Raw genomic sequence first — 21,840 nt, forward strand, 5'->3', positions numbered from 1 at the left:
ATTGATTCAGGACCTTTGATTTCATATCCCAGAAAGACATGTCCATGGACAGCTTTTTTCCATGGACAGCTATTTCTTCCAATAAAAACATTTCCAAGAAACAACCAACCTCTAAAAGTTACCTTTTTAGCCTACTTTCATTCCTCCCCCTAAACTGAGGCTATCGGCAACTGCCTATCTAATAGTCCTGTCTTGCTCTTCACCTTCTTAGCCTTCTTTCATTCCTCCCCCTAAACTGAGGCTATCGGCAACTGCCTATCTGATAGTCCTGTCTTGCTCTTGAGAAACATTTCAGAAAGAAGACTAAGACAGAAGTAGGAAACTTAGGAAAGCTTATGTTCGTAATTTTTTTTTTACATGAAGGCCAGTTATACCCTTCTTGAAGAAGGACTGAGAACTGGTTAAAATTAGCAGGTTAAGAGCAATGTTTCTGTGCTTAAGCAAGGAGGAAAAAAGACTTCTGACCCCGACGTGATTTGAACACGCAACCTTCTGATCTGGAGTCAGACGCGCTACCGTTGCGCCACGAGGTCAACTTGCACTGTGAGCTCTCACATTGATTCAGGACCTTTGATTTCATATCCTGGAAAGACATTTCCATGGACAGCTTTTTTCCATGGACAGCTATTTATTCCAATAAAAACAATTCCAAGAAACAACCAACCTCTAAAAGTTACCTTTTTAGCCTTCTTTCATTCCTCCCCCTAAACTGAGGCTATCGGCAACTGCCTATCTGATAGTCCTGTCTTGCTCTTGAGAAACAATTCAGAAAGAAGACTAAGACAGAAGTAGGAAACTTAATAAAGCTTATGTTCGTAAAAGATTGACATGAAGGCCAGTGATACCCTACTTGAAGAAGGACTGAGAACTGGTTAAGAGCAATGTTTCTGTGCTTAAGCAAGGAGGAAATGGACTCCTGACCCTGACGTGATTTGAACACGCAACCTTCTGATCTGGAAAAAGACGCGCTACCGTTGCGCCAAGAGGTCAACTGGCACTATGAGCTCTCACATTGATTCAGGACCTTTGATTTCATATCCTAGAAAGACATTTCCATGGACAGCTTTTTTCCATGGACAGCTATTTGTTCCAATAAAAACATTTCCAAGAAACAACCAACCTCTAAAAGTTACCTTTTTAGCCTTCTTTCTTTCCTCCCCCTAAACTGAGGCTATCGGCAACTGCCTATCTGATAGTCCTGTCTTGCTCTTGAGAAACATTTCAGAAAGAAGACTAAGACAGAAGTAGGAAACTTAGGAAAGCTTATGTTCGTAAAATTTATTTTTACATGAAGGCCAGTTATGCCCTTCTTGAAGAAGGACTGAGAACTGGTTAAAATTAGCAGGTTAAGAGCAATGTTTCTGTGCTTAAGCAAGGAGGAAAAAGACTTCTGACCCCGACGTGATTTGAACACGCAACCTTCTGATCTGGAGTCAGACGCGCTACCGTTGCGCCACGAGGTCAACTTGCACTATGAGCTCTCACATTGATTCAGGACCTTTGATTTCATATCCTAGAAAGACATTTCCATGGACAGCTATTTTCAATGGACAGCTTTTTGTTCCAATAAAAATATTTCCAAGAAACAACCAACCTCTAAAAGTTACCTTTTTAGCCTTCTTTCATTTCTCCCCCTAAACTGAGGCTATCGGCAACTGCCTAGGACTGAGAACTGGTTAAAATTAGCAGGTTAAGAGCAATGTTTCTGTGCTTAAGCAAGGAGGAAATGGACTCCTGACCCTGACGTGATTTGAACACGCAACCTTCTGATCTGGAGTCAGACGCGCTACCGTTGCGCCACGAGGTCAACTTGCATTGTGAGCTCTCACATTGATTCAGGACCTTTGATTTCATATCCTGGAAAGACATTTCCATGGACAGCTTTTTTCCATGGACAGCTATTTGTTCCAATAAAAACATTTCCAAGAAACAACCAACCTCTAAAAGTTACCTTTTTAGCCTTCTTTCATTCCTCCCCCTAAACTGAGGCTATCGGCAACTGCCTATCTGATAGTCCTGTCTTGCTCTTGAGAAACATTTCAGAAAGAAGACTAAGACAGAAGTAGGAAACTTAATAAAGCTTATGTTCGTAAAAGATTGACATGAAGGCCAGTGATACCCTACTTGAAGAAGGACTGAGAACTGGTTAAGATTAGCAGGTTAAGAGCAATGTTTCTGTTTTTAAGCAAGAAGGAAAGGGACTCCTGACCCCGACGTGATTTGGACACACAACCTTCTGATCTGGAGTCAGACGCGCTACCGTTGCGCCACGAGGTCAACTGGCACTATGAGCTCTCACATTGATTCAGGACCTTTGATTTCATATCCTAGAAAGACATTTCCATGGACAGCTATTTTCAATGGACAGCTTTTTGTTCCAATAAAAATATTTCCAAGAAACAACCAACCTCTAAAAGTTACCTTTTTAGCCTTCTTTCATTTCTCCCCCTAAACTGACGCTATCGGCAACTGCCTAGGACTGAGAACTGGTTAAAATTAGCAGGTTAAGAGCAATGTTTCTGTGCTTAAGCAAGGAGGAAATGGACTCCTGACCCCAACGTGATTTGAACACGCAAACTTCTGATCTGGAACTAGATGCGCTACCGTTGCGCCAAGAGGTCAACTGGCACGATGAGCTCTCACATTGATTCAGGACCTTTGATTTCATATCCCAGAAAGACATGTCCATGGACAGCTTTTTTCCATGGACAGCTATTTCTTCCAATAAAAACATTTCCAAGAAATAACCAACCTCTAAAAGTTACCTTTTTAGCCTACTTTCATTCCTCCCCCTAAACTGAGGCTATCGGCAACTGCCTATCTAATAGTCCTGTCTTGCTCTTGACCTTCTTAGCCTTCTTTCATTCCTCCCCCTAAACTGAGGCTATCGGCAACTGCCTATCTGATAGTCCTGTCTTGCTCTTGAGAAACATTTCAGAAAGAAGACTAAGACAGAAGTAGGAAACTTAGGAAAGCTTATGTTCGTAAAATTTTTTTTACATGAAGGCCAGTTATACCCTTCTTGAAGAAGGACTGAGAACTGGTTAAAATTAGCAGGTTAAGAGCAATGTTTCTGTGCTTAAGCAAGGAGGAAAAAAGACTTCTGACCCCGACGTGATTTGAACACGCAACCTTCTGATCTGGAGTAAGACGCGCTACCGTTGCGCCATGAGGTCAACTTGCACTGTGAGCTCTCACATTGATTCAGGACCTTTGATTTCATATCCTGGAAAGACATTTCCATGGACAGCTTTTTTCCATGGACAGCTATTTATTCCAATAAAAACATTTCCAAGAAACAACCAACCTCTAAAAGTTACCTTTTTAGCCTTCTTTCATTCCTCCCCCTAAACTGAGGCTATCGGCAACTGCCTATCTGATAGTCCTGTCTTGCTCTTGAGAAACAATTCAGAAAGAAGAATAAGACAGAAGTAGGAAACTTAATAAAGCTTATGTTCGTAAAAGATTGACATGAAGGCCAGTGATACCCTACTTGAAGAAGGACTGAGAACTGGTTAAGAGCAATGTTTCTGTGCTTAAGCAAGGAGGAAATGGACTCCTGACCCTGACGTGATTTGAACACGCAACCTTCTGATCTGGAAAAAGACGCGCTACCGTTGCGCCAAGAGGTCAACTGGCACTTTGAGCTCTCACATTGATTCAGGACCTTTGATTTCATATCCTAGAAAGACATTTCCATGGACAGCTATTTTCAATGGACAGCTTTTTGTTCCAATAAAAATATTTCCAAGAAACAACCAACCTCTAAAAGTTACCTTTTTAGCCTTCTTTCATTTCTCCCCCTAAACTGAGGCTATCGGCAACTGCCTAGGACTGAGAACTGGTTAAAATTAGCAGGTTAAGAGCAATGTTTCTGTGTTGAAGCAAGGAGGAAAAAGACTTCTGACCCCGACGTGATTTGAACACGCAACCTTCTGATCTGGAGTCAGACGCGCTACCGTTGCGCCACGAGGTCAACTTGAACTGTGAGCTCTCACATTGATTCAGGACCTTTGATTTCATATTCTGGAAAGACATTTCCATGGACAGCTTTTTTCCATGGACAGCGATTTGTTCCAATAAAAACATTTCCAAGAAACAACCAACCTCTAAAAGTTACCTTTTTAGCCTTCTTTCATTCCTCCCCCTAAACTGAGGCTATCGGCAACTGCCTATCTGATAGTCCTGTCTTGCTCTTTAGAAACATTTCAGAAAGAAGACTAAGACAGAAGTAGGAAACTTAAGAAAGCTTATGTTCGTAAAATGTATTTTTACATGAAGGCCAGTTATGCCCTTCTTGAAGAAGGACTGAGAACTGGTTAAAATTAGCAGGTTAAGAGCAATGTTTCTGTGCTTAAGCAAGGAGGAAAAAGACTTCTGATCCCGACGTGATTTGAACACGCAACCTTCTGATCTGGAGTCAGACGAGCTAACGTTGCGCCACGAGGTCAACTTGCCCTGTGAGCTCTCACATTGATTCAGGACCTTTGATTTCATATCCTAGAAAGACATTTCCATGGACAGCTATTTTCAATGGACAGCTTTTTGTTCCAATAAAAATATTTCCAAGAAACAACCAACCTCTAAAAGTTACCTTTTTAGCCTTCTTTCATTTCTCCCCCTAAACTGAGGCTATCGGCAACTGCCTAGGACTGAGAACTGGTTAAAATTAGCAGGTTAAGAGCAATGTTTCTGTGTTGAAGCAAGGAGGAAAAAGACTTCTGACCCCGACGTGATTTGAACACGCAACCTTCTGATCTGGAGTCAGACGCGCTACCGTTGCGCCACGAGGTCAACTTGAACTGTGAGCTCTCACATTGATTCAGGACCTTTGATTTCATATCCTGGAAAGACATTTCCATGGACAGCTTTTTTCCATGGACAGCGATTTGTTCCAATAAAAACATTTCCAAGAAACAACCAACCTCTAAAAGTTACCTTTTTAGCCTTCTTTCATTCCTCCCCCTAAACTGAGGCTATCGGCAACTGCCTATCTGATAGTCCTGTCTTGCTCTTGAGAAACATTTCAGAAAGAAGACTAAGACAGAAGTAGGAAACTTAATAAAGCTTATGTTCGTAAAAGATTGACATGAAGGCCAGTGATACCCTACTTGAAGAAGGACTGAGAACTGGTTAAGATTAGCAGGTTAAGAGCAATGTTTCTGTGCTTAAGCAAGAAGGAAAGGGACTCCTGACCCCGACGTGATTTGGACACACAACCTTCTGATCTGGAGTCAGACGCGCTACCGTTGCGCCACGAGGTCAACTGGCACTATGAGCTCTCACATTGATTCAGGACCTTTGATTTCATATCCTAGAAAGACATTTCCATGAACAGCTATTTTCAATGGACAGCTTTTTGTTCCAATAAAAATATTTCCAAGAAACAACCAACCTCTAAAAGTTACCTTTTTAGCCTTCTTTCATTTCTCCCCCTAAACTGACGCTATCGGCAACTGCCTAGGACTGAGAACTGGTTAAAATTAGCAGGTTAAGAGCAATGTTTCTGTGCTTAAGCAAGGAGGAAATGGACTCCTGACCCCAACGTGATTTGAACACGCAAACTTCTGATCTGGAACTAGATGCGCTACCGTTGCGCCAAGAGGTCAACTGGCACGATGAGCTCTCACATTGATTCAGGACCTTTGATTTCATATCCCAGAAAGACATGTCCATGGACAGCTTTTTTCCATGGACAGCTATTTCTTCCAATAAAAACATTTCCAAGAAACAACCAACCTCTAAAAGTTACCTTTTTAGCCTACTTTCATTCCTCCTCCTAAACTGAGGCTATCGGCAACTGCCTATCTAATAGTCCTGTCTTGCTCTTGACCTTCTTAGCCTTCTTTCATTCCTCCCCCTAAACTGAGGCTATCGGCAACTGCCTATCTGATAGTCCTGTCTTGCTCTTGAGAAACATTTCAGAAAGAAGACTAAGACAGAAGTAGGAAACTTAGGAAAGCTTATGTTCGTAAAATTTTTTTTACATGAAGGCCAGTTATACCCTTCTTGAAGAAGGACTGAGAACTGGTTAAAATTAGCAGGTTAAGAGCAATGTTTCTGTGCTTAAGCAAGGAGGAAAAAAGACTTCTGACCCCGACGTGATTTGAACACGCAACCTTCTGATCTGGAGTCAGACGCGCTACCGTTGCGCCACGAGGTCAACTTGCACTGTGAGCTCTCACATTGATTCAGGACCTTTGATTTCATATCCTGGAAAGACATTTCCATGGACAGCTTTTTTCCATGGACAGCTATTTATTCCAATAAAAACTTTTTCCAAGCTTATGTTCGTAAAAGATTGACATGAAGGCCAGTGATACCCTACTTGAAGAAGGACTGAGAACTGGTTAAGAGCAATGTTTCTGTGCTTAAGCAAGGAGGAAATGGACTCCTGACCCTGACGTGATTTGAACACGCAACCTTCTGATCTGGAATAAGACACGCTACCGTTGCGCCAAGAGGTCAACTGGCACTATGAGCTCTCACATTGATTCAGGACCTTTGATTTCATATCCTAGAAAGACATTTCCATGGACAGCTTTTTTCCATGGACAGCTATTTGTTCCAATAAAAACATTTCCAAGAAACAACCAACCTCTAAAAGTTACCTTTTTAGCCTTCTTTCATTCCTCCCCCTAAACTGAGGCTATCGGCAACTGCCTATCTGATAGTCCTGTCTTGCTCTTGAGAAACATTTCAGAAAGAAGACTAAGACAGAAGTAGGAAACTTAATAAAGCTTATGTTCGTAAAAGATTGACATGAAGGCCAGTGATACCCTACTTGAAGAAGGACTGAGAACTGGTTAAGAGCAATGTTTCTGTGCTTAAGCAAGGAGGAAATGGACTCCTGACCCTGACGTGATTTGAACACGCAACCTTCTGATCTGGAATAAGACGCGCTACCGTTGCGCCAAGAGGTCAACTGGCACTATGAGCTCTCACATTGATTCAGGACCTTTGATTTCATATCCTAGAAAGACATTTCCATGGACAGCTTTTTTCCATGGACAGCTATTTGTTCCAATAAAAACATTTCCAAGAAACAACCAACCTCTAAAAGTTACCTTTTTAGCCTTCTTTCATTCCTCCCCCTAAACTGAGGCTATCGGCAACTGCCTATCTGATAGTCCTGTCTTGCTCTTGAGAAACATTTCAGAAAGAAGACTAAGACAGAAGTAGGAAACTTAGGAAAGCTTATGTTCGTAAAATTTATTTTTACATGAAGGCCAGTTATGCCCTTCTTGAAGAAGGACTGAGAACTGGTTAAAATTAGCAGGTTAAGAGCAATGTTTCTGTGCTTAAGCAAGGAGGAAAAAGACTTCTGACCCCGACGTGATTTGAACACGCAACCTTCTGATCTGGAGTCAGACGCGCTACCGTTGCGCCACGAGGTCAACTTGTACTGTGAGCTCTCACATTGATTCAGGACCTTTGATTTCATATCCTAGAAAGACATTTCCATGGACAGCTTTTTTCCATGGACAGCTATTTGTTCCAATAAAAACATTTCCAAGAAACAACCAACCTCTAAAAGTTACCTTTTTAGCCTTCTTTCATTCCTCCCCCTAAACTGAGGCTATCGGCAACTGCCTATCTGATAGTCCTGTCTTGCTCTTGAGAAACATTTCAGAAAGAAGACTAAGACAGAAGTAGGAAACTTAATAAAGCTTATGTTCGTAAAAGATTGACATGAAGGCCAGTGATACCCTACTTGAAGAAGGACTGAGAACTGGTTAAGATTAGCAGGTTAAGAGCAATGTTTCTGTGCTTAAGCAAGAAGGAAAGGGACTCCTGACCCCGACGTGATTTGGACACACAACCTTCTGATCTGGAGTCAGACGCGCTACCGTTGCGCCACGAGGTCAACTGGCACTATGAGCTCTCACATTGATTCAGGACCTTTGATTTCATATCCTAGAAAGACATTTCCATGAACAGCTATTTTCAATGGACAGCTTTTTGTTCCAATAAAAATATTTCCAAGAAACAACCAACCTCTAAAAGTTACCTTTTTAGCCTTCTTTCATTTCTCCCCCTAAACTGACGCTATCGGCAACTGCCTAGGACTGAGAACTGGTTAAAATTAGCAGGTTAAGAGCAATGTTTCTGTGCTTAAACAAGGAGGAAATGGACTCCTGACCCCAACGTGATTTGAACACGCAAACTTCTGATCTGGAACTAGATGCGCTACCGTTGCGCCAAGAGGTCAACTGGCACGATGAGCTCTCACATTGATTCAGGACCTTTGATTTCATATCCCAGAAAGACATGTCCATGGACAGCTTTTTTCCATGGACAGCTATTTCTTCCAATAAAAACATTTCCAAGAAACAACCAACCTCTAAAAGTTACCTTTTTAGCCTACTTTCATTCCTCCTCCTAAACTGAGGCTATCGGCAACTGCCTATCTAATAGTCCTGTCTTGCTCTTGACCTTCTTAGCCTTCTTTCATTCCTCCCCCTAAACTGAGGCTATCGGCAAGTGCCTATCTGATAGTCCTGTCTTGCTCTTGAGAAACATTTCAGAAAGAAGACTAAGACAGAAGTAGGAAACTTAGGAAAGCTTATGTTCGTAAAATTTTTTTTACATGAAGGCCAGTTATACCCTTCTTGAAGAAGGACTGAGAACTGGTTAAAATTAGCAGGTTAAGAGCAATGTTTCTGTGCTTAAGCAAGGAGGAAAAAAGACTTCTGACCCCGACGTGATTTGAACACGCAACCTTCTGATCTGGAGTCAGACGCGCTACCGTTGCGCCACGAGGTCAACTTGCACTGTGAGCTCTCACATTGATTCAGGACCTTTGATTTCATATCCTGGAAAGACATTTCCATGGACAGCTTTTTTCCATGGACAGCTATTTATTCCAATAAAAACATTTTCCAAGCTTATGTTCGTAAAAGATTGACATGAAGGCCAGTGATACCCTACTTGAAGAAGGACTGAGAACAGGTTAAGAGCAATGTTTCTGTGCTTAAGCAAGGAGGAAATGGACTCCTGACCCTGACGTGATTTGAACACGCAACCTTCTGATCTGGAATAAGACACGCTACCGTTGCGCCAAGAGGTCAACTGGCACTATGAGCTCTCACATTGATTCAGGACCTATGATTTCATATCCTAGAAAGACATTTCCATGGACAGCTTTTTTCCATGGACAGCTATTTGTTCCAATAAAAACATTTCCAAGAAACAACCAACCTCTAAAAGTTACCTTTTTAGCCTTCTTTCATTCCTCCCCCTAAACTGAGGCTATCGGCAACTGCCTATCTGATAGTCCTGTCTTGCTCTTGAGAAACATTTCAGAAAGAAGACTAAGACAGAAGTAGGAAACTTAATAAAGCTTATGTTCGTAAAAGATTGACATGAAGGCCAGTGATACCCTACTTGAAGAAGGACTGAGAACTGGTTAAGAGCAATGTTTCTGTGCTTAAGCAAGGAGGAAATGGACTCCTGACCCTGACGTGATTTGAACACGCAACCTTCTGATCTGGAATAAGACGCGCTACCATTGCGCCAAGAGGTCAACTGGCACTATGAGCTCTCACATTGATTCAGGACCTTTGATTTCATATCCTAGAAAGACATTTCCATGGACAGCTTTTTTCCATGGACAGCTATTTGTTCCAATAAAAACATTTCCAAGAAACAACCAACCTCTAAAAGTTACCTTTTTAGCCTTCTTTCATTCCTCCCCCTAAACTGAGGCTATCGGCAACTGCCTATCTGATAGTCCTGTCTTGCTCTTGAGAAACATTTCAGAAAGAAGACTAAGACAGAAGTAGGAAACTTAGGAAAGCTTATGTTCGTAAAATTTATTTTTACATGAAGGCCAGTTATGCCCTTCTTGAAGAAGGACTGAGAACTGGTTAAAATTAGCAGGTTAAGAGCAATGTTTCTGTGCTTAAGCAAGGAGGAAAAAGACTTCTGACCCCGACGTGATTTGAACACGCAACCTTCTGATCTGGAGTCAGACGCGCTACCGTTGCGCCACGAGGTCAACTTGTACTGTGAGCTCTCACATTGATTCAGGACCTTTGATTTCATATCCTAGAAAGACATTTCCATGGACAGCTTTTTTCCATGGACAGCTATTTGTTCCAATAAAAACATTTCCAAGAAACAACCAACCTCTAAAAGTTACCTTTTTAGCCTTCTTTCATTCCTCCCCCTAAACTGAGGCTATCGGCAACTGCCTATCTGATAGTCCTGTCTTGCTCTTGAGAAACATTTCAGAAAGAAGACTGAGACAGAAGTAGGAAACTTAGGAAAGCTTATATTCGGAAAAAATTGACATGAAGGCCAGTGATACCCTTCTTGAAGAAGGACTGAGAACTGGTTAAAATTAGCAGGTTAAGAGCAATGTTTCTGTGCTTAAGCAAGGAGGAAATGGACTCCTGACCCCAACGTGATTTGAACACGCAAACTTCTGATCTCGAACTAGATGCACTACCGTTGCGCCAAGAGGTCAACTAGCACGATGAGCTCTCACATTGATTCAGGACCTTTGATTTCATATCCTAGAAAGACATATCCATGGACAGCTTTTTTCCATGGACAGCTATTTCTTCCAATAAAAACATTTCCAAGAAACAACCAACCTCTAAAAGTTACCTTTTTAGCCTACTTTCATTCCTCCCCCTAAACTGAGGCTATCGGCAACTGCCTATCTAATAGTCCTGTCCTGCTCTTGACCTTCTTAGCCTTCTTTCATTCCTCCCCCTAAACTGAGGCTATCGGCAACTGCCTATCTGATAGTCCTGTCTTGCTCTTGAGAAACATTTCAGAAAGAAGACTAAGACAGAAGTAGGAAACTTAGGAAAGCTTATGTTCGTAAAATTTTTTTTACATGAAGGCCAGTTATACCCTTCTTGAAGAAGGACTGAGAACTGGTTAAAATTAGCAGGTTAAGAGCAATGTTTCTGTGCTTAAGCAAGGAGGAAAAAGACTTCTGACCCCGACGTGATTTGAACACGCAACCTTCTGATCTGGAGTCAGACGCGCTACCGTTGCGCCACAAGGTTAACTTGCACTGTGAGCTCTCACATCGATTCAGGACCTTTGATTTCATATCCTGGAAAGACATTTCCATGGACAGCTTTTTTCCATGGACAGCTATTTGTTCCAATAAAAACATTTCCAAGAAACAACCAACCTCTAAAAGTTACCTTTTTAGCCTTCTTTCATTCCTCCCCCTAAACTGAGGCTATCGGCAACTGCCTATCTGATAGTCCTGTCTTGCTCTTGAGAAACATTTCAGAAAGAAGACTAAGACAGAAGTAGGAAACTTAATAAAGCTTATGTTCGTAAAAGATTGACATGAAGGCCAGTGATACCCTACTTGAAGAAGGACTGAGAACTGGTTAAGATTAGCAGGTTAAGAGCAATGTTTCTGTGCTTAAGCAAGAAGGAAAGGGACTCCTGACCCCGACGTGATTTGGACACACAACCTTCTGATCTGGAGTCAGACGCGCTACCGTTGCGCCACGAGGTCAACTGGCACTATGAGCTCTCACATTGATTCAGGACCTTTGATTTCATATCCTAGAAAGACATTTCCATGAACAGCTATTTTCAATGGACAGCTTTTTGTTCCAATAAAAATATTTCCAAGAAACAACCAACCTCTAAAAGTTACCTTTTTTAGCCTTCTTTCATTTCTCCCCCTAAACTGAGGCTATCGGCAACTGCCTAGGACTGAGAACTGGTTAAAATTAGCAGGTTAAGAGCAATGTTTCTGTGCTTAAGCAAGGAGGAAATTGACTCCTGACCCCAACGTGATTTGAACACGCAAACTTCTGATCTGGAACTAGATGCGCTACCGTTGCGCCAAGAGGTCAACTGGCACGATGAGCTCTCACATTGATTCAGGACCTTTGATTTCATATCCCAGAAAGACATGTCCATGGACAGCTTTTTTCCATGGACAGCTATTTCTTCCAATAAAAACATTTCCAAGAAACAACCAACTTCTAAAAGTTACCTTTTTAGCCTACTTTCATTCGTCCCCCTAAACTGAGGCTATCGGCAACTGCCTATCTAATAGTCCTGTCTTGCTCTTGACCTTCTTAGCCTTCTTTCATTCCTCCCCCTAAACTGAGGCTATCGGCAACTTCCTATCTGATAGTCCTGTCTTGCTCTTGAGAAACATTTCAGAAAGAAGACTAAGACAGAAGTAGGAAACTTAGGAAAGCTTATGTTCATAAAATTTTTTTTTACATGAAGGCCAGTTATACCCTTCTTGAAGAAGGACTGAGAACTGGTTAAAATTAGCAGGTTAAGAGCAATGTTTCTGTGCTTAAGCAAGGAGGAAAAAGACTTCTGACCCCGACGTGATTTGAACACGCAACCTTCTGATCTGGAGTCAGACGCGCTACCGTTGCGCCACGAGGTCAACGTGCACTGTGAGCTCTCACATCGATTCAGGACCTTTGATTTCATATCCTGGAAAGACATTTCCATGGACAGCTTTTTTCCATGGACAGCTATTTGTTCCAATAAAAACATTTCCAAGAAACAACCAACCTCTAAAAGTTACCTTTTTAGCCTTCTTTCATTCCTCCCCCTAAACTGAGGCTATCGGCAACTGCCTATCTGATAGTCCTGTCTTGCTCTTGAGAAACATTTCAGAAAGAAGACTAAGACAGAAGTAGGAAACTTAGGAAAGCTTATGTTCGTAAAATTTTTTTTACATGAAGGCCAGTTATACCCTTCTTGAAGAAGGACTGAGAACTGGTTAAAATTAGCAGGTTAAGAGCAATGTTTCTGTGCTTAAGCAAGGAGGAAAAAAGACTTCTGACCCCGACGTGATTTGAACACGCAACCTTCTGATCTGGAGTCAGACACGCTACCGTTGCGCCACGAGGTCAACTTGCACTGTGAGCTCTCACATTGATTCAGGACCTTTGATTTCATATCCTGGAAAGACATTTCCATGGACAGCTTTTTTCCATGGACAGCTATTTGTTCCAATAAAAACATTTCCAAGAAACAACCAACCTCTAAAAGTTACCTTTTTAGCCTTCTTTCATTCCTCCCCCTAAACTGAGGCTATCGGCAACTGCCTATCTGATAGTCCTGTCTTGCTCTTGAGAAACATTTCAGAAAGAAGACTAAGACAGAAGTAGGAAACTTAATAAAGCTTATGTTCGTAAAAGATTGACATGAAGGCCAGTGATACCCTACTTGAAGAAGGACTGAGAACTGGTTAAGAGCAATGTTTCTGTGCTTAAGCAAGGAGGAAATGGACTCCTGACCCTGACGTGATTGGAACACGCAACCTTCTGATCTGGAATAAGACGCGCTACCGTTGCGCCAAGAGGTCAACTGGCACTATGAGCTCTCACATTGATTCAGGACCTTTGATTTCATATCCTAGAAAGACATTTCCATGGACAGCTTTTTTCCATGGACAGCTATTTGTTCCAATAAAAACATTTCCAAGAAACAACCAACCTCTAAAAGTTACCTTTTTAGCCTTCTTTCATTCCTCCCCCTAAACTGAGGCTATCGGCAACTGCCTATCTGATAGTCCTGTCTTGCTCTTGAGAAACATTTCAGAAAGAAGACTAAGACAGAAGTAGGAAACTTAGGAAAGCTTATGTTCGTAAAATTTATTTTTACATGAAGGCCAGTTATGCTCTTCTTGAAGAAGGACTGAGAACTGGTTAAAATTTGCAGGTTAAGAGCAATGTTTCTGTGCTTAAGCAAGGAGGAAAAAGACTTCTGACCCCGACGTGATTTGAACACGCAACCTTCTGATCTGGAGTCAGACGCGCTACCGTTGCGCCACGAGGTCAACTTGCACTGTCAGCTCTCACATTGATTCAGGACCTTTGATTTCATATCCTAGAAAGACATTTCCATGGACAGCTTTTTTCCATGGACAGCTATTTGTTCCAATAAAAACATTTCCAAGAAACAACCAACCTCTAAAAGTTACCTTTTTAGCCTTCTTTCATTCCTCCCCCTAAACTGAGGCTATCGGCAACTGCCTATCTGATAGTCCTGTCTTGCTCTTGAGAAACATTTCAGAAAGAAGACTAAGACAGAAGTAGAAAACTTAATAAAGCTTATGTTCGTAAAAGATTGACATGTAGGCCAGTGATACCCTACTAGAAGAAGGACTGAGAACTGGTTAAGAGCAATGTTTCTTTGCTTAAGCAAGGAGGAAATGCACTCCTGACCCCGACATGATTTGAACACGCAACCTTCTGATCTGGAATTAGACGCGCTACCGTTGCGCCAAGAGGTCAACTGGCACTATGAGCTCTCACATTGATTCAGGACCTTTGATTTCATATCCTAGAAAGACATATGCATGGACAGCTTTTTTCCATGGACAGCTATTTCTTCCAATAAAAACATTTCCAAGAAACAACCAACCTCTAAAAGTTAACTTTTTTACCACACAACCTTCTGATCTGGAGTCAGACGTGCTACCGTTGCGCCACGAGGTCAACTGGCACTGTGAGCTCTCACATTGATTCAGGACCCATGATTTCATATCCTAGAAAGACATTTCCATGGACAGCTATTTTCAATGGACAGCTTTTTGTTCCAATAAAAATATTTCCAAGAAACAACCAACCTCTAAAAGTTACCTTTTTAGCCTTCTTTCATTTCTCCCCCTAAACTGAGGCTATCGGCAACTGCCTAGGACTGAGAACTGGTTAAAATTAGCAGGTTAAGAGCAATGTTTCTGTGCTTAAGCAAGGAGGAAAAAGACTTCTGACCCCCACGTGATTTGAACACGCAACCTTCTGATCTGGAGTCAGACGCGCTACCGTTGCGCCAAGAGGTCAACTTGCACTGTGAGCTTTCACATTGATTCAGGACCTTTGATTTCATATCCTGGAAAGACATTTCCATGGACAGCTTTTTTCCATGGACAGCTATTTGTTCCAATAAAAACATTTCCAAGAAACAACCAACCTCTAAAAGTTACCTTTTTAGCCTTCTTTCATTCCTCCCCCTAAACTGAGGCTATCGGCAACTGCCTATCTGATAGTCCTGTCTTGCTCTTGAGAAACATTTCAGAAAGAAGACTAAGACAGAAGTAGGAAACTTAATAAAGCTTATGTTCGTAAAAGATTGACATGAAGGCCAGTGATACCCTACTTGAAGAAGGACTGAGAACTGGTTAAGATTAGCAGGTTAAGAGCAATGTTTCTGTGCTTAAGCAAGAAGGAAAGGGACTCCTGACCCCGACGTGATTTGGACACACAACCTTCTGATCTGGAGTCAGACGCGCTACCGTTGCGCCACGAGGTCAACTGGCACTATGAGCTCTCACATTGATTCAGGACCTTTGATTTCATATCCTAGAAAGACATTTCCATGAACAGCTATTTTCAATGGACAGCTTTTTGTTCCAATAAAAATATTTCCAAGAAACAACCAACCTCTAAAAGTTACCTTTTTAGCCTTCTTTCATTTCTCCCCCTAAACTGACGCTATCGGCAACTGCCTAGGACTGAGAACTGGTTAAAAGCAATGTTTCTGTGCTTAAGCAAGGAGGAAATGGACTCCTGACCCCAACGTGATTTGAACACGCAAACTTCTGATCTGGAACTAGATGCGCTACCGTTGCGCCAAGAGGTCAACTGGCACGATGAGCTCTCACATTGATTCAGGACCTTTGATTTCATATCCCAGAAAGACATGTCCATGGACAGCTTTTTTCCATGGACAGCTATTTCTTCCAATAAAAACATTTCCAAGAAACAACCAACCTCTAAAAGTTACCTTTTTAGCCTACTTTCATTCCTCCTCCTAAACTGAGGCTATCGGCAACTGCCTATCTAATAGTCCTGTCTTGCTCTTGACCTTCTTAGCCTTCTTTCATTCCTCCCCCTAAACTGAGGCTATCGGCAACTGCCTATCTGATAGTCCTGTCTTGCTCTTGAGAAACATTTCAGAAAGAAGACTAAGACAGAAGTAGGAAACTTAGGAAAGCTTATGTTCGTAAAATTTTTTTTACATGAAGGCCAGTTATACCCTTCTTGAAGAAGGACTGAGAACTGGTTAAAATTAGCAGGTTAAGAGCAATGTTTCTGTGCTTAAGCAAGGAGGAAAAAAGACTTCTGACCCCGACGTGATTTGAACACGCAACCTTCTGATCTGGAGTCAGACGCGCTACCGTTGCGCCACGAGGTCAACTTGCTCTGTGAGCTCTCACATTGATTCAGGACCTTTGATTTCATATCCTGGAAAGACATTTCCATGGACAGCTTTTTTCCATGGACAGCTATTTATTCCAATAAAAACATTTTCCAAGCTTATGTTCGTAAAAGATTGACATGAAGGCCAGTGATACCCTACTTGAAGAAGGACTGAGAACTGGTTAAGAGCAATGTTTCTGTGCTTAAGCAAGGAGGAAATGGACTCCTGACACCGACGTGATTAGAACACGCAACCTTCTGATCTGGAATTAGACGCGCTACCGTTGCGCCAAGAGGTCAACTGGCACTATGAGCTCTCACATTGATTCAGGACCTTTGATTTCATATCCTAGAAAGACATTTCCATGGACAGCTTTTTTCCATGGACAGCTATTTGTTCCAATAAAAACATTTCCAAGAAACAACCAACCTCTAAAAGTTACCTTTTTAGCCTTCTTTCATTCCTCCCCCTAAACTGAGGCTATCGGCAACTGCCTATCTGATAGTCCTGTCTTGCTCTTGAGAAACATTTCAGAAAGAAGACTAAGACAGAAGTAGGAAATTTAAAAAAGCTTATGTTCGTAAAAGGTTGACATGAAGGCCAGTGATACCCTACTTGAAGAAGGACTGAGAACTGGTTAAGAGCAATGTTTCTGTGCTTAAGCAAGAAGGAAATGAACTCCTGACCCTGACGTGATTTGAACACGCAACCTTCTGATCTGGAATTAGATGCGCTACTGTTGCGCCAAGAGGTCAACTGGCACTATGAGCTCTCACATTGATTCAGGACCTTTGATTTCATATCCTAGAAAGACATTTCCATGGACAGCTTTTTTCCATGGACAGCTATTTGTTCCAATAAAAACATTTCCAAGAAACAACCAACCTCTAAAAGTTACCTTTTTAGCCTTCTTTCATTCCTCCCCCTAAACTGAGGCTATCGGCAACTGCCTATCTGATAGTCCTGTCTTGCTCTTGAGAAACATTTCAGAAAGAAGACTAAGACAGAAGTAGGAAACTTAGGAAAGCTTATGTTCGTAAAATTTATTTTTACATGAAGGCCAGTTATGCCCTTCTTGAAGAAGGACTGAGAACTGGTTAAAATTAGCAGGTTAAGAGCAATGTTTCTGTGCTTAAGCAAGGAGGAAAAAGACTTCTGACCCCGACGTGATTTGAACACGCAACCTTCTGATCTGGAGTCAGACGCGCTACCGTTGCGCCACGAGGTCATATTGCCCTGCGAGCTCTCACATTGATTCAGGACCCTTGATTTCATATCCTAGAAAGACTTTTCCATGGACAGTTTTTTTCCATGGACAGCTATTTGTTCCAATAAAAACATTTCCAAGAAACAACCAACCTCTAAAAGTTACCTTTTTAGCCTTCTTTCATTCCTCCCCCTAAACTGAGGCTATCGGCAACTGCCTATCTGATAGTCCTGTCTTGCTCTTGAGAAACATTTCAGAAAGAAGACTAAGACAGAAGTAGGAAACTTAATAAAGCTTATGTTCGTAAAAGATTGACATGAAGGCCAGTGATACCCTACTTGAAGAAGGACTGAGAACTGGTTAAGATTAGCAGGTTAAGAGCAATGTTTCTGTGCTTAAGCAAGAAGGAAAGGGACTCCTGACCCCGACGTGATTTGGACACACAACCTTCTGATCTGGAGTCAGACGCGCTACCGTTGCGCCACGAGGTCAACTGGCACTATGAGCTCTCACATTGATTCAGGACCTTTGATTTCATATCCTAGAAAGACATTTCCATGAACAGCTATTTTCAATGGACAGCTTTTTGTTCCAATAAAAATATTTCCAAGAAACAACCAACCTCTAAAAGTTACCTTTTTAGCCTTCTTTCATTTCTCCCCCTAAACTGACGCTATCGGCAACTGCCTAGGACTGAGAACTGGTTAAAATTAGCAGGTTAAGAGCAATGTTTCTGTGCTTAAGCAAGGAGGAAATGGACTCCTGACCCCAACGTGATTTGAACACGCAAACTTCTGATCTGGAACTAGATGCGCTACCGTTGCGCCAAGAGGTCAACTGGCACGATGAGCTCTCACATTGATTCAGGACCTTTGATTTCATATCCCAGAAAGACATGTCCATGGACAGCTTTTTTCTATGGACAGCTATTTCTTCCAATAAAAACATTTCCAAGAAACAACCAACCTCTAAAAGTTACCTTTTCAGCCTACTTTCATTCCTCCTCCTAAACTGAGGCTATCGGCAACTGCCTATCTGATAGTCCTGTCTTGCTCTTGAGAAACATTTCAGAAAGAAGACTAAGACAGAAGTAGGAAACTTAGGAAAGCTTATGTTCGTAAAATATTTTTTTACATGAAAGCCAGTTATACCCTTCTTGAAGAAGGACTGAGAACTGGTTAAAATTAGCAGGTTAAGAGCAATGTTTCTGTGCTTAAGCAAGGAGGAAAAAAGACTTCTGACCCCGACGTGATTTGAACACGCAACCTTCTGATATGGAGTCAGACGCGCTACCGTTGCGCCACGAGGTCAACTTGCACTATGAGCTCTCACATTGATTCAGGACCTTTGATTTCATATCCTGGAAAGACATTTCCATGGACAGCTTTTTTCCATGGACAGCTATTTATTCCAATAAAAACATTTTCCAAGCTTATGTTCGTAAAAGATTGACATGAAGGCAAGTGATACCCTACTTGAAGAAGGACTGAGAACTGGTTAAGAGCAATGTTTCTGTGCTTAAGCAAGGAGGAAATGGACTCCTGACACCGACGTGATTAGAACACGCAACCTTCTGATCTGGAATTAGACGCGCTACCGTTGCGCCAAGAGGTCAACTGGCACTATGAGCTCTCACATTGATTCAGGACCTTTGATTTCATATCCTAGAAAGACATTTCCATGGACAGCTTTTTTCCATGGACAGCTATTTGTTCCAATAAAAACATTTCCAAGAAACAACCAACCTCTAAAAGTTACCTTTTTAGCCTTCTTTCATTCCTCCCCCTAAACTGAGGCTATCGGCAACTGCCTATCTGATAGTCCTGTCTTGCTCTTGAGAAACATTTCAGAAAGAAGACTAAGACAGAAGTAGGAAATTTAAAAAAGCTTATGTTCGTAAAAGGTTGACATGAAGGCCAGTGATACCCTACTTGAAGAAGGACTGAGAACTGGTTAAGAGCAATGTTTCTGTGCTTAAGCAAGAAGGAAATGAACTCCTGACCCTGACGTGATTTGAACACGCAACCTTCTGATCTGGAATTAGACGCGCTACTGTTGCGCCAAGAGGTCAACTGGCACTATGAGCTCTCACATTGATTCAGGACCTTTGATTTCATATCCTAGAAAGACATTTCCATGGACAGCTTTTTTCCATGGACAGCTATTTGTTCCAATAAAAACATTTCCAAGAAACAAGCAACCTCTAAAAGTTAACTTTTTAGCCTTCTTTCATTCCTCCCCCTAAACTGAGGCTATAGGCAACTGCCTATCTGATAGTCCTGTCTTGCTCTTGAGAAACATTTCAGAAAGAAGACTAAGACAGAAGTAGGAAACTTAGGAAAGCTTATGTTCGTAAAATTTATTTTTACATGAAGGCCAGTTATGCCCTTCTTGAAGAAGGACTGAGAACTGGTTAAAATTAGCAGGTTAAGAGCAATGTTTCTGTGCTTAAGCAAGGAGGAAAAAGACTTCTGACCCCGACGTGATTTGAACACGCAACCTTCTGATCTGGAGTCAGACGCGCTACCGTTGCGCCACGAGGTCAACTTGCACTATGAGCTCTCACATTGATTCAGGACCTTTGATTTCATATCCTAGAAAGACATTTCCATGGACAGCTATTTTCAATGGACAGCTTTTTGTTCCAATAAAAATATTTCCAAGAAACAACCAACCTCTAAAAGTTACCTTTTTAGCCTTCTTTCATTTCTCCCCCTAAACTGAGGCTATTGGCAACTGCCTAGGACTGAGAACTGGTTAAAATTAGCAGGTTAAGAGCAATGTTTCTGTGTTGAAGCAAGGAGGAAAAAGACTTCTGACCCCGACGTGATTTGAACACGCAACCTTCTGATCTGGAGTCAGACGCGCTACCGTTGCGCCACGAGGTCAACTTGAACTGTGAGCTCTCACATTGATTCAGGACCTTTGATTTCATATCCTGGAAAGACATTTCCATGGACAGCTTTTTTCCATGGACAGCGATTTGTTCCAATAAAAACATTTCCAAGAAACAACCAACCTCTAAAAGTTACCTTTTTAGCCTTCTTTCATTCCTCCCCCTAAACTGAGGCTATCGGCAACTGCCTATCTGATAGTCCTGTCTTGCTCTTTAGAAACATTTCAGAAAGAAGACTAAGACAGAAGTAGGAAACTTAATAAAGCTTATGTTCGTAAAAGATTGACATGAAGGCCAGTGATACCCTACTTGAAGAAGGACTGAGAACTGGTTAAGAGCAATGTTTCTGTGCTTAAGCAAGGAGGAAATGGACTCCTGACCCTGACGTGATTTGAACACGCAACCTTCTGATCTGGAATTAGACGCGCTACCGTTGCGCCAAGAGGTCAACTGGCACTATGAGCTCTCACATTTATTCAGGACCTTTGATTTCATATCCTAGAAAGACATTTCCATGGACAGCTTTTTTCCATGGACAGCTATTTGTTCCAATAAAAACATTTCCAAGAAACAACCAACCTCTAAAAGTTACCTTTTTAGCCTTCTTTCATTCCTCCCCCTAAACTGAGGCTATCGGCAACTGCCTATCTGATAGTCCTGTCTTGCTCTTGAGAAACATTTCAGAAAGAAGACTAAGACAGAAGTAGGAAACTTAAGAAAGCTTATGTTCGTAAAATTTATTTTTACATGAAGGCCAGTTATGCCCTTCTTGAAGAAGGACTGAGAACTGGTTAAAATTAGCAGGTTAAGAGCAATGTTTCTGTGCTTAAGCAAGGAGGAAAAAGACTTCTGATCCCGACGTGATTTGAACACGCAACCTTCTGATCTGGAGTCAGACGCGCTACCGTTGCGCCACGAGGTCAACTTGCACTATGAGCTCTCACATTGATTCAGGACCTTTGATTTCATATCCTAGAAAGACATTTCCATGGACAGCTATTTTCAATGGACAGCTTTTTGTTCCAATAAAAATATTTCCAAGAAACAACCAACCTCTAAAAGTTACCTTTTTAGCCTTCTTTCATTTCTCCCCCTAAACTGAGGCTATCGGCAACTGCCTAGGACTGAGAACTGGTTAAAATTAGCAGGTTAAGAGCAATGTTTCTGTGTTGAAGCAAGGAGGAAAAAGACTTCTGACCCCAACGTGATTTGAACACGCAACCTTCTGATCTGGAGTCAGACGCGCTACCGTTGCGCCACGAGGTCAACTTGAACTGTGAGCTCTCACATTGATTCAGGACCTTTGATTTCATATCCTGGAAAGACATTTCCATGGACAGCTTTTTTCCATGGACAGCGATTTGTTCCAATAAAAACATTTCCAAGAAACAACCAACCTCTAAAAGTTACCTTTTTAGCCTTCTTTCATTCCTCCCCCTAAACTGAGGCTATCGGCAACTGCCTATCTGATAGTCCTGTCTTGCTCTTGAGAAACATTTCAGAAAGAAGACTAAGACAGAAGTAGGAAACTTAGGAAAGCTTATGTTCGTAAAATTTTTTTTACATGAAGGCC

General features: G+C 41.7%; 28 non-coding genes across 28 annotated transcripts; all 28 read right to left on the minus strand.

Moving 5' to 3' along the window:
- Positions 1-461: 461 nt before the first annotated feature.
- Positions 462-533, minus strand: TRNAW-CCA (transfer RNA tryptophan (anticodon CCA)). The gene has a single exon. It is a non-coding gene; the product is annotated as a tRNA-Trp (tRNA).
- An 858-nt stretch (positions 534-1,391) lies between these two features.
- Positions 1,392-1,463, minus strand: TRNAW-CCA (transfer RNA tryptophan (anticodon CCA)). Its single transcript has one exon. It is a non-coding gene; the product is annotated as a tRNA-Trp (tRNA).
- A 272-nt stretch (positions 1,464-1,735) lies between these two features.
- On the minus strand, positions 1,736-1,807 carry TRNAW-CCA (transfer RNA tryptophan (anticodon CCA)). The gene has a single exon. It is a non-coding gene; the product is annotated as a tRNA-Trp (tRNA).
- Positions 1,808-2,205: 398 nt separating this feature from the next.
- TRNAW-CCA (transfer RNA tryptophan (anticodon CCA)) lies at positions 2,206-2,277 on the minus strand. The gene has a single exon. It is a non-coding gene; the product is annotated as a tRNA-Trp (tRNA).
- Positions 2,278-3,104: 827 nt separating this feature from the next.
- On the minus strand, positions 3,105-3,176 carry TRNAW-CCA (transfer RNA tryptophan (anticodon CCA)). Its single transcript has one exon. It is a non-coding gene; the product is annotated as a tRNA-Trp (tRNA).
- A 728-nt stretch (positions 3,177-3,904) lies between these two features.
- Positions 3,905-3,976, minus strand: TRNAW-CCA (transfer RNA tryptophan (anticodon CCA)). The gene has a single exon. It is a non-coding gene; the product is annotated as a tRNA-Trp (tRNA).
- A 746-nt stretch (positions 3,977-4,722) lies between these two features.
- Positions 4,723-4,794, minus strand: TRNAW-CCA (transfer RNA tryptophan (anticodon CCA)). The gene has a single exon. It is a non-coding gene; the product is annotated as a tRNA-Trp (tRNA).
- A 398-nt stretch (positions 4,795-5,192) lies between these two features.
- On the minus strand, positions 5,193-5,264 carry TRNAW-CCA (transfer RNA tryptophan (anticodon CCA)). Its single transcript has one exon. It is a non-coding gene; the product is annotated as a tRNA-Trp (tRNA).
- Positions 5,265-6,091: 827 nt separating this feature from the next.
- TRNAW-CCA (transfer RNA tryptophan (anticodon CCA)) lies at positions 6,092-6,163 on the minus strand. The gene has a single exon. It is a non-coding gene; the product is annotated as a tRNA-Trp (tRNA).
- Positions 6,164-7,325: 1,162 nt separating this feature from the next.
- On the minus strand, positions 7,326-7,397 carry TRNAW-CCA (transfer RNA tryptophan (anticodon CCA)). The gene has a single exon. It is a non-coding gene; the product is annotated as a tRNA-Trp (tRNA).
- A 398-nt stretch (positions 7,398-7,795) lies between these two features.
- On the minus strand, positions 7,796-7,867 carry TRNAW-CCA (transfer RNA tryptophan (anticodon CCA)). Its single transcript has one exon. It is a non-coding gene; the product is annotated as a tRNA-Trp (tRNA).
- An 827-nt stretch (positions 7,868-8,694) lies between these two features.
- On the minus strand, positions 8,695-8,766 carry TRNAW-CCA (transfer RNA tryptophan (anticodon CCA)). Its single transcript has one exon. It is a non-coding gene; the product is annotated as a tRNA-Trp (tRNA).
- A 1,162-nt stretch (positions 8,767-9,928) lies between these two features.
- TRNAW-CCA (transfer RNA tryptophan (anticodon CCA)) lies at positions 9,929-10,000 on the minus strand. The gene has a single exon. It is a non-coding gene; the product is annotated as a tRNA-Trp (tRNA).
- A 952-nt stretch (positions 10,001-10,952) lies between these two features.
- Positions 10,953-11,024, minus strand: TRNAW-CCA (transfer RNA tryptophan (anticodon CCA)). The gene has a single exon. It is a non-coding gene; the product is annotated as a tRNA-Trp (tRNA).
- A 398-nt stretch (positions 11,025-11,422) lies between these two features.
- On the minus strand, positions 11,423-11,494 carry TRNAW-CCA (transfer RNA tryptophan (anticodon CCA)). The gene has a single exon. It is a non-coding gene; the product is annotated as a tRNA-Trp (tRNA).
- An 828-nt stretch (positions 11,495-12,322) lies between these two features.
- On the minus strand, positions 12,323-12,394 carry TRNAW-CCA (transfer RNA tryptophan (anticodon CCA)). The gene has a single exon. It is a non-coding gene; the product is annotated as a tRNA-Trp (tRNA).
- Positions 12,395-12,796: 402 nt separating this feature from the next.
- On the minus strand, positions 12,797-12,868 carry TRNAW-CCA (transfer RNA tryptophan (anticodon CCA)). Its single transcript has one exon. It is a non-coding gene; the product is annotated as a tRNA-Trp (tRNA).
- Positions 12,869-13,726: 858 nt separating this feature from the next.
- TRNAW-CCA (transfer RNA tryptophan (anticodon CCA)) lies at positions 13,727-13,798 on the minus strand. Its single transcript has one exon. It is a non-coding gene; the product is annotated as a tRNA-Trp (tRNA).
- Positions 13,799-14,731: 933 nt separating this feature from the next.
- On the minus strand, positions 14,732-14,803 carry TRNAW-CCA (transfer RNA tryptophan (anticodon CCA)). Its single transcript has one exon. It is a non-coding gene; the product is annotated as a tRNA-Trp (tRNA).
- A 398-nt stretch (positions 14,804-15,201) lies between these two features.
- On the minus strand, positions 15,202-15,273 carry TRNAW-CCA (transfer RNA tryptophan (anticodon CCA)). Its single transcript has one exon. It is a non-coding gene; the product is annotated as a tRNA-Trp (tRNA).
- An 813-nt stretch (positions 15,274-16,086) lies between these two features.
- TRNAW-CCA (transfer RNA tryptophan (anticodon CCA)) lies at positions 16,087-16,158 on the minus strand. Its single transcript has one exon. It is a non-coding gene; the product is annotated as a tRNA-Trp (tRNA).
- Positions 16,159-17,320: 1,162 nt separating this feature from the next.
- On the minus strand, positions 17,321-17,392 carry TRNAW-CCA (transfer RNA tryptophan (anticodon CCA)). The gene has a single exon. It is a non-coding gene; the product is annotated as a tRNA-Trp (tRNA).
- Positions 17,393-17,790: 398 nt separating this feature from the next.
- Positions 17,791-17,862, minus strand: TRNAW-CCA (transfer RNA tryptophan (anticodon CCA)). Its single transcript has one exon. It is a non-coding gene; the product is annotated as a tRNA-Trp (tRNA).
- Positions 17,863-18,609: 747 nt separating this feature from the next.
- Positions 18,610-18,681, minus strand: TRNAW-CCA (transfer RNA tryptophan (anticodon CCA)). Its single transcript has one exon. It is a non-coding gene; the product is annotated as a tRNA-Trp (tRNA).
- Positions 18,682-19,843: 1,162 nt separating this feature from the next.
- Positions 19,844-19,915, minus strand: TRNAW-CCA (transfer RNA tryptophan (anticodon CCA)). Its single transcript has one exon. It is a non-coding gene; the product is annotated as a tRNA-Trp (tRNA).
- A 272-nt stretch (positions 19,916-20,187) lies between these two features.
- On the minus strand, positions 20,188-20,259 carry TRNAW-CCA (transfer RNA tryptophan (anticodon CCA)). The gene has a single exon. It is a non-coding gene; the product is annotated as a tRNA-Trp (tRNA).
- An 858-nt stretch (positions 20,260-21,117) lies between these two features.
- Positions 21,118-21,189, minus strand: TRNAW-CCA (transfer RNA tryptophan (anticodon CCA)). The gene has a single exon. It is a non-coding gene; the product is annotated as a tRNA-Trp (tRNA).
- A 272-nt stretch (positions 21,190-21,461) lies between these two features.
- On the minus strand, positions 21,462-21,533 carry TRNAW-CCA (transfer RNA tryptophan (anticodon CCA)). Its single transcript has one exon. It is a non-coding gene; the product is annotated as a tRNA-Trp (tRNA).
- Between the last annotated feature and the right edge of the window lie 307 nt (positions 21,534-21,840).

Source organism: Hyla sarda, unplaced genomic scaffold, assembly GCF_029499605.1.
Source record: "Hyla sarda isolate aHylSar1 unplaced genomic scaffold, aHylSar1.hap1 scaffold_205, whole genome shotgun sequence".
Lineage (NCBI taxonomy): Eukaryota > Metazoa > Chordata > Amphibia > Anura > Hylidae > Hyla > Hyla sarda.